Source organism: Epinephelus lanceolatus, chromosome 15, assembly GCF_041903045.1.
Source record: "Epinephelus lanceolatus isolate andai-2023 chromosome 15, ASM4190304v1, whole genome shotgun sequence".
NCBI classification, from domain to species: Eukaryota; Metazoa; Chordata; class Actinopteri; order Perciformes; family Serranidae; genus Epinephelus; species Epinephelus lanceolatus.
The window spans coordinates 18,262,269-18,272,595 of NC_135748.1; the positions used below are offsets into that span (position 1 = coordinate 18,262,269).

Consider the following 10,327-nt stretch of genomic DNA (forward strand, 5'->3'; position numbering starts at 1 on the left):
TTTTTCTGAGTATTTTTTCTGAGCTAAGAGAGCAATAGAACAACAGACGCTTTCATTCCTTTCTTCAGAATTCGATATAATGGAAGCAAACATGACCCGCTTGTTTGGTTTAATCCAGTTTTACTTTGTTTTGGGTTTGAGACACTGGGAGATACTCGTCTTTTATCGAGCCATCAAGTAAGGAATGAAAGCGCCTGTTGTTCTATTGCTCTCTTAACTCAGAAAAAAATACTCAGAAAAACAGAAAAAAATCACCACGAAAAACAGAAAAAAATTACCATGAAAAACAGAAAAAATTACACCGAAAAACAGAAAAAAATCACCACGAAAAACAGAAAAAAATTACCATGAAAAACAGAAAAAATTACACCGAAAAACAGAAAAATAAAAAATTACTCAGAAAAACAGAAAAAAATACAATACAGATTTTTTTTTTTATTTAAGTGAATGCAATACGCTTCCGTACTATGCAGAGATCTATTTGCCATACAATGTTGTTAAGGCTGAGCTGTTCCCAGCACATCCACATCACCATATCCCTCGTGTAACAACGCCCTGCATAGTAATCAGCCAGCTATGCACGTTTACCACCTCAAATCATAGAGAGAAGTTCATATGCATCTGCTTTGGATAAATGTGTTTAAAGCGACTGATGTCTTGTTTGTGTAAATAAACCAGACACTTTTTTTCTGTATTCGTTTATTAGAGATGGATTTTATTCTTTACAATCAGAACGGTGTATTGAGAGTTTCTTCATCATTCAACTGTGACCGCCACAACCACTGTGGCCACCTTGACCACCATGCCCCTGACCACAGTGACCACCGTGACCACCGTGACCACCGTGATGATCATGATGACCATGATCACCCTGATGACCAGCCCTCCCACTGCCATCGGGCCGTTTCATGTGTCCTCCCTTTCCCTCCTGTAAACAGACCATAAGAACAATTTCTTAAAACACAGAGATATATACCGCTGAATAGTTAACACGAGCGCTACGAAGTGACTGAATCAGCCAAACCAATATGAAGCACACAATAGGAAGGTCAAAGATGTCTTACTTTGTCGTGCTCACGTCCTTGGGATCCATGTTCCCCTGGCCCCCCTTTCTTACTGCCCTACGGAGGAGGAAACAGCTTCATAAGTACATGTTTTCATGCTGTCAGTCATATAGGTCTGAAACACTGTAAGTAAACAAACAGACTCACATTGCCGCCACCTGTGATGGAAAGACACAAAAATACAGGATTTTGAATGAACAAAAACATTGTCAAAAGCAGTTGCATATGGACAGTTTATGAAAAAGAAGCAGAAGAAGGTATACATCATTAATCCTCAAGGGGAATTTTTTTTCACTCTGTTGTCGTATACACACAGACCTGCTGGAGTACACACACACATACACATGCACAAACAGGACTGATGCATGCATTAAACTGGGAGATTTGAGAATGAGGGTGCTGCCTTGGACAGGTGCCCAGGAAGTGAACTGGCATTCTCTAGCTGCCAGTCCACACTCCATGCTTAGTCCGTATTGGGGCTTGAGCCGGCAACCCTCCAGTTCCCAAGCCAAGTCCCTGTGAACTGAGCTACTGTCACCGCCAATAAACTCATCACTCAACAAACTTGTCACCTAAACAGAGACTTGAACCCTAGACCCTCAGATTAAAAGTTCTAATGCTCTACTGACTGAGCGACCCAGGCTTCAAAAACATCTGAATGCAGTATTTGTTGAATTCAAGCCAAATTATTTTTCTTTTGTTTAAAATATCTTCAACAAAGAACAAAATGTTTTCACTTGTTGTGTGAAGGATTTGAATTCCTGGCAACAAAAATTCTCCAAATTGTGTTTGCACAAATATATATGCACATGTGCAGTGTAGAAAAAAGTGCATCATCCAATTTATGACGTGTAGTTTGCTCTACGTGTGTTTCCTGTTTTACTGAAACATGCAGCTACTGGTTAAAGAGTTAGAAATACTTAGATGTCACGTCGTTTTTCAGAAAAACATGCTCATATACAGAATATACTTGTTACTAATAAGATTGCACAGGAAACTATTTCAAAGCATTCTTTAAAAATTAACAATCAAAGAAACTTACTGCTCATTTTGCCTCGTTGCAAAGTGCAGTAGAAAGTCTTTTCCTGGAGAACAAAAAAAGAGAGTCATTAATCTTCCGAGCAGTCGTCACAAATAAGCAACAATGCTGCTGTTGCACCGCATACCTGCTGCAGAAATCAAAATGATTTGTGTCTAAGGTGTGCGTTCGGTCTGTATTTATAAGGTGCTGTATGAGATAAAGAATGTGGGTGTCTTAGTGCTGCACGCAAGTCCCATGCTCTAGAGCCAGAGGGATGAAACTGGCTGAGTGTTAACATCACAGGACAGCTTTTGTTCTACTCTGAATCACCAAACCTCTCTCACGCACAACTATTTATTGCTTGCTATTTCATTAATGTGTAACCTTGCGATAAGATCACTTAAGAGTCATACTTCTTAATGACCAGCACTCAATCCCTTAGTTATATAAAAATAATATTTATTACAATTTTAGCAAAATATATAAAGGGAGTTTTTTTGACACAATAATACAAAAATAGAAATTTGAAGAAAGGAGACAAACTGGACCTTATTCCACAAATGACAAACACTACCGTACTAGCACTATAAGTGCAATAGTGCTTTAAGGCTCACAGGGCAACTAAGCTCAAAATGAAACACATACAGTGGACTGGAGCAGATTACTGGCTCGACGGTCACTCGCTACGGTGCACTCATAAACACATCAGAAAAGCAACTCAGGACCTGGGTCTGGCAACTGGCCTCACACTGCGAACCCCTGGCTCGTGCATACCGGCTACCTTCCCTTCAGTGCGACTGCTCGGCCGACAGCAATGCCACAGCAATACAACAAGACGCTAACACGATGCCTGGCGTCTTAGCGGACCGCGAGGAGAAAGTGTTTTACTTCCGGTGTTGCAGGTAATTATGTCCTGACAGCCCCTGGCCAGTCAGAATGTCCCACCTGGCCACACTCACCCCCTCAAAAGAAAAAAAAAAAAAATCAGTGTCCCCACTGGTTGCTGCTAGCCCTACTCTCCCCCCTTCGGACAGCCGATCTAGGCCAATTAAAAGGGTTTGAATGCATGCCTGTAGTGCTCCGCTTTGACCATCTCTCCACCAAGGGGGGCCCCTTTTCTGGTTCCATGTCAGCTGCCAGTGGTCCTCCTGCAGCTCCCCCTGTTCTGCGGCTTGCTCCCCCTCCTCAAGGCCTCCCTCTATTCCATTAAGAGTTTCAACTATTATGCTCCCTGCATCAGAATCCTCGTCACAACTGTCTGCACCTTGTTCCACGTGCATCGGCCTGACCTCTGTGCAATTTGCTCCAGGGGCACACAGCCGAAGCTCAACCCGGTTGACATTCCTGGGAGGCCGTGATCTATCCACTGGCACGACTGTGTAGACTGGTCTATTAGGACTCAACTGACTCACAATTTGGTGGGGGGTGGAAAGCCAGTGGTCCTGAATCTTATTCCTACCAGCTACCTGCCGGTTTCGGATGTAAACCAACTGTCCTGGGTGCAGCTGCGCATCCTTGGTGGGTGGCCCCCGGTACTGCCGCCTAGCCTCTGCTGCTCTTTGCATGTGCGCCCCAGCATGATCATACGCCACCCGAAGGCGCTCTTGATGACCCAACACCCATTTCCCAACTCCTCCGGCAAATTGCTCCTCTTCTCCACCCAGAGCGAGATCTAATGGGGTGCAGGGCGCCCGTCCAAAGAGGAGAAAGTAAGGGGAATATCCAGTGCTTTGATGCTCTGTGGTGTTGTATGCATATACCACCTCTGGGAGACACTCGGCCCACCTCCTTTTCTTCTCTGGAGGGAGAGCACGTAGCAGGTCATGGAGTGTTCGATTAAATCTCTTGCACTGGCCGTTTCCCTGTGGGTGGTAGGGAGTTGCTCTACTCTTCCGCATTCCATACAACTTACAGAGCGACTGCACCACCTCTGCTTCAAAACACCTGCCTTGGTCTGAGTGCAACCAGGATGGCACGCCATAGGGTTGAATCCACCCCTTAACCAGGCACTTTGCCACTGTGGTGGCCCGCTGGTCTCGAGTTGACATGGCAACTGTGAATTTGGAAAACACGTCTGTCAAAATTAAAACATTCTCCCTCCCATCTGAAGAGGATTCCAACACTGTGAAGTCCATTGCCACCACTTCCAAGGCCCGGGATGCCAACAAGCTGCCCATAGAGGTCACGACCTTGGGTTGGGGCGCCTTAGAGACAATGCACCTCTCGCAGGACTTACAAAATTCTTCAACGTCTCTGTACATTCCTGGCCAATAATAGCGTCCACTCACAAGCTTGAAGGTTTGCTCAACCCCTTGGTGGCCATGTCCCCCATGCATCTGACTCAGCAACTCCCCCTGCAATGCTCGAGGCAAGATCAGCTGCTTCTGCAGGCCCTCCCCTGGCTTTTCTCGTTGGCGATACAAGACCCCCTCACATTCCACCACCCTCTCCCATTGCCGCAACAGCTCTAATGTTTTCGGCGATTCACTCAGCCGCTCTTCACGGTCGGGTTTCTCTGCTCTAGCCCAGTACTTGAAAAAGGCAGCAACTTCAGGGTCAGCCTGTTGTAATCTGGCTAGAGATGATGCACTATAGAGTGGGAAGCTGGTCGTGGATCCATTTTAGGGGTTGGGCTCCGCTGTATGTTCATCACACTCGATATGCTGGGGGGCGGGTGGTGCAGAGTGGTTATCTGAGCAAGGATCCTCTTCATCGGAGAGTGGCTCTGAGTACTGCCTGGACAAAGCATCCGCTGCTGTGTTCTGCCGGCCAGGGTGGTATACTATCTCATAGTCAAACTGGGCCAACTCTGAGACCCGCCGCTGCTCCACAGCTCCTAATTTTGCAGTCTGCAGATGGCTCAGTGGATTGTTGTCAGTCAGGATTGTGAACTTCTTGCCGATACAATACTCTCGAAATTTGTCTGTAACTGCCCACTTGAGGCCCAGCAACTCCAGCTTCATGGCACTATAATTCTCCATATTTCTCTCCACTCCCCGGAGGCCCCTGCTGGTGAATGCTACTGGCCTCTGCCCGTTGACCTCCTGAGACAAGATGGCTCCCAGCCCCTGGTGGCTGGCATCAATCTCTAGGGTAAAGGGCTTGGAAAAATCTGCATACGCCAACACCAGGGCAGACACTAGCATCTGTTTGAGGGTCTGAAATGCCATTTCACATGCAGGGCTCCAGTGTTTGCAGAATAAGCGTGCAGGTAGGGGCTGCCGCTGCCGGTCTTTCTTAAATGAACCCAAGGCAGAGAGGGCATGGAGGGGGGCTGCAATGCTTGCGAAGTTCCTCACGAACCTCCGATAGAAGCTTGCGAAGCCAAGGAACGACCGCAACTCAGCCCCACACCGAGGGCTTCTCCACTCTGCCACCACTCTAATCTTCTCTGGGTCAGTTGCCACCCCCTGTGCCGAAATGATGTGACCCAGATAGAACACCTCGGACTGGAAGAAGGAACACTTGCTGAGCTTCACCTTCAAGTTGAACTGCTCAAACCGTGAGAGCACCAGATCTAGCCGCTGCAGGTGTTGTTCAAATGTTGACAAAAAAACAACAACATCGTCCAAATAGAGCAGCAAGGCTTGGAACCACTGATCCCCCAGGATGCGCTCCATGAGCCGTTGAAAAGTCCCTGGTGCGTTGCACAAACTGAACGGCATTCGGTTGAATTCATACAACCCGAATGGTGTACAGAATGCTGTCTTCTGTCGATCTTTTTCCGCCACTTCCACCTGGTTATATCCGCTGGCCAAATCCAGCGTAGAGAACCACCTCGCGCCAGTCAGGGAGTCCAGGGATTCTTCGATGCGCGGAAGTGGATACGCATCCTTTTGAGTCTTCGCATTCAACCTCTGTAATCAACACACAAACGAATTGACCCATCTTTTTTTCGAACTATCACCAGGGGGGAAGAGTACGGGTTACTACTTTCTCTTATCACTCCCTGTTCTAGAAGCTTCTTGATGTGATTTTTCACCTCTTCATACTGACTAGGGGAGATTCTCCGATATCTCTCACACACAGGTGCATCGTCAGTCACAGGGATTTCATGTTGGATAAGGTTGGTGCACCCTAAGTCACTATCAGAAGAAGCAAAAACATGTGAATGTTTACACAAAAGTTGTCTAGCTTGTTCTGCCTGACTGTTGGAAAGCCCAGGGAAGCGCAATTTGGCTATCTCCGGGGGCACTTCTCGAACCCCTGTGACTATCTGCTCCTCCCTGATCATAACTTGCTCCTGCTGTGGCCCCACCCGCTCAAAACAAACTGAAATGTCTTCTCCAGCTATGACTTCAGCAGAGTGCAGCGACGCCAGGCGAGTATAAGCTTTCAACCGGACATCAGTGCTCCCAACACTGATAACCGGGACAACCAAATGGCCATTGCTAACCTCCACATATGCAGTGGAGACCACTAGGCCCTTGGGCAAACCCCCCTCCTCAAACCCCAAAAGCTCGACTAACATAGAAGACCGGGAGGAGAACTTACTACTGGGTGCGGACGATGGAACCAAGCACACTGAACCAGCGGGGACTAGGATGGGGGAGGTGGCAGAAACATAACTCTTACTCTCCCACGATATGGCCTGCTCATTCAGGCATGCTGCGAAGGCATACTCCCAACCCGTACCAAACACTGAGGGTGGCAGTGGGCCAGAACTCTTACCACAGAGCATGAGTTCATAATACTTCTTAATCACATTCATACCAATTAGGCCTGGCACTCTTCGCTTGAGTTCTTGTGCAATCTCCCCAACCGGATCTTTTACCACCACTATACCTCTCCCTGGTATAGTCTTGCCCAGTGCCACAGCCTCAATGTCAGTTTCAAAGCAACCAATGTATGGGATGTCCAACCCCTGAGCCGCACTCACATGTAACTAGCTACAGTCATCTAGCCCCTTTCCCAATTTTGGCTTCAAATGTTGGTTGAAAAAGCTTGCAGTAACAGAGGAAATATTTGATCCCGTATCCAACAAGCATTGAAACTTCACACCCCCAACGGAGATCTCTATGGTGGGGCTCTCCCCTACCAGACATTCATAAACCCGAGGATCAACATTAGATAGTGAGCCTAACTGTGCCCCACCTGTGGTTTGGCTCTCCACCGCAGGGGGCGCTAGTTTCCCGCCTGCTCAGATATTTGGACGGCCCCATGTCCTGACAGCCCCTGGCCAGTCAGAATGTCCCACCTGGCCACAAATGTGTTGTGGGAAACATTACACACTGCTTAGATTACATTTGTATGCCCAATGATCACATTTGACATGTTTGGAAAATGATCTCAGTCATTGTATTTTGCTGATTATTTATTGTGAATGTGCCAAATGTTCAACGTGATCGTGATCACAGATGCCAAACTTACAGGCTATTGTAAACATTTGTCTCACATGTTACAAGTAATAAGTCATTGTTATTGTTGCATGTTTTGGTTATGCTTCATGCAAACCGGTTCTGCAGGGTGCAGCAGGTTTCTCTTGCAGGATATGCAATGAAAGCATAACTGCTGCTAATGTTGAATCAAATGAAACTCAAACACACATTAAAGAGTGGCTAAGTAATTGTGGTTGAAGTAAACTACGCAATATAACACTATAAAATACTCCATTACAGGTGCATTTGTATTTTTACACACTGACACAAAGGTATTATCAGAACTTTGCAAGCTACCAGTTACTTCACACTGGGAGAAGTTGAGCCAAGCGAAGCTGCCTCAGGGAGGAATCTAGTTTGGTTCGAAAAACATAGTTCAAATTACTCATAATACAAAAAAGTCACATGCCAGCAAAAAAAACCCCACCCATTCAGTTCAGGTCACAAACCAAAAAATGACCTTGCACACCTAATAGTGATGCACTTGTGAAGGCTGAGAGGTTTGTCATCTATTTTGTAAATGGATTAGTGTTTTTAAAATGTGCTTCTTTAAACAAAAAAAGGGAAAAATGTTGTTATTTATAGGATATTATGCAGTGGTTTTAAAAGTCTGACCCACCTGTGATCCAATCAGGCTGTGGCCCATGAACTAACATGAGTTTGACACCCTGATCTAAAAATGTGTTAATTAACTAAAGCATTGATCAACACTTGTGACTATTTGTGAAAGGTCAAATGTGTTGTGGTGACTGCCTGATGAATGCATTGCCTGGGTACAACATCACAGCTGAGCCAATAAAACACAGATGAAAGAGAAAAGGGTGGGGCTGCTCAGAGATGGCTCAATTACAGCAGAGATGCAATGGTAAAATAATAATAAAAAAGACCATTGCTTTCCTTTTATTATTGTATTACAGTAGAAGTATTACTTTATTTAAGTAGTTAACTACACAGAATAGCAAAGCTACTTATTGGATTGCATGCACTTCACTTCTCACCAACACCACAGGTAAATGTTCACTGACTCCTGTCTGTCATATTATTTGTTTCTTATTACTGCTGATTTATTATGCATGTAACATTTTGATGATTTGCTCATTTAAGTGGAGTTAAACCTGAGAGAATCTTTGAATTTGCACACTAAATGAAGCTTGGTATAATAGGCACATTAGCACTCAAGCAAATGAATGTCTAATTTTCATCTAGACACTTGAATGTTTGTCGTGCATGTGTTACTTACTTACAAATAACCTCATCTGTGAAAGCACTGTCAAATCATGTTAATTTGGGTGAGACATATAGGTCTGCCTGAGCTTTTCAGCACTGTGTATGCAGCTGAAAACACAGTGCTGCATCTGTTTTAAAGTTGCACAGTGTAGATAATGATACTTCTGTGACTTTAGATAATCATCTGTCAATAAATCAGGCTATGAAATAAAAAGTCAGCCACTGCTGCCAGTTCTTTTAAGTCAAGCCGATTAGGATCAGTGTTACTGATCCACATTTTTATTCTCCCCTAAAAATATTAGTTTTGTTTCATGCTACAAGAGGACATGGTTAATCACAGTGTACAGGGAAAAGGGGCCTCTGGCGATGATTTTCCAATTAAACAGTGACACTAGTTTACAATTCAAATGGTGCTTAATTATATTAATATACTCACTGTAATTTTTTTTTAGAATTGTTTTGTTCATTCATTTCATTTTTTCATCCCATTTCAGTTTTATATTATTTTCAATTGCATTATTGTTTCATCTATTCCAATTAATTTCTGTTAGATTCCATTTAAAAATAAATGCGAAATATTTATTATATGATTTTGTAATAATTGCCGGTTAAAATTTAGGAAAGCCTGTTGTCCTCTCCTCAGGAGTCAGCACTCTCCTTCATGTGTTGCAGGCTCCGGTTGACAGTTGCTTTGGCGCCATCTAGTGGACATGATGTGGAACTGCAGCCTGTCTGCTGTTAGCTTAATGACGGTGAGCCCAGCTAATGTGAAGGTCAGTACAGTTTAACTTTGATGTCTCACTTATCTGTTGAAAAAAATAACCTAAAGTCAAACTCTTCAGATGATAATTTTGAGTTACTGTGGGCACTTAAAAAATAGATTTAAAGCTAATATCAAAGTTGTCTTAAGATGCAGCCTCTGTGGTAATGAAGCTTCAAAACTGTTAGCTGTGGGCTAAATGTATTCGTTATCATCATAAAAGCTAGCTGTAACTGTAAGGGTGAATGTGTCTGTCTCTGTGTGTGTTAGCCCCGAAAGACTGGCAACCTGCTTGTAGAAATGTTTGGATATGGACACAGTGAATCAGCAGAGTGAACTACATAACTAACTTAGCTTGTAATGTAACGTTAGCGCACATTAACCAGACATTGTAAAACGGTTACATTATAAGAAAGCAAACTGAATTTGTGTGAGGGATAAAATTTTGTTTTAGCCATGCTAGCATGATTGATATAACGTTTTTAAGTATTCATGGTTCCCAGAGGATGTAACATTATATTAAAAAGTTTGTTGGTCCCCTGACTTTTCATCTAGCGCTCTCATCAGGTAAAAATTTCTCTTCGTACATTAACTTTAATTTATGCCCAAATACCAACAAAACTAACAACATTTCTATCAACTTCACTTTACTTTATTTGCTAAGTGCTAGCACATGTTAGCATGGTACAACGTGCTAAACATTGGCATTTAGCATCGTCTGTGGGCAAGTTAACCTGTTAGCTTTAGCATTTAGCTCACAGTACAGTCTCATAGAGCTGCTTGTCTTGAACTGAAACGCTGACATCCCAGGTTCAATTTACGCCACCTGAACCTGGCATATGCAGCCACTGCCTTGGCCTCCTCTCGCTGCATTTCT

The 10,327-nt window shown here is 44.2% G+C and overlaps 1 long non-coding RNA gene across 1 annotated transcript; it reads right to left on the minus strand.

Moving 5' to 3' along the window:
- Positions 1-658: 658 nt before the first annotated feature.
- LOC117250467 (uncharacterized) lies at positions 659-1,246 on the minus strand. Its single transcript, XR_013493450.1, has 3 exons — positions 1,212-1,246; positions 1,065-1,121; positions 659-928 (listed from the first exon to the last, which is right to left on the minus strand). It is a non-coding gene; the product is annotated as an uncharacterized LOC117250467 (long non-coding RNA).
- Between the last annotated feature and the right edge of the window lie 9,081 nt (positions 1,247-10,327).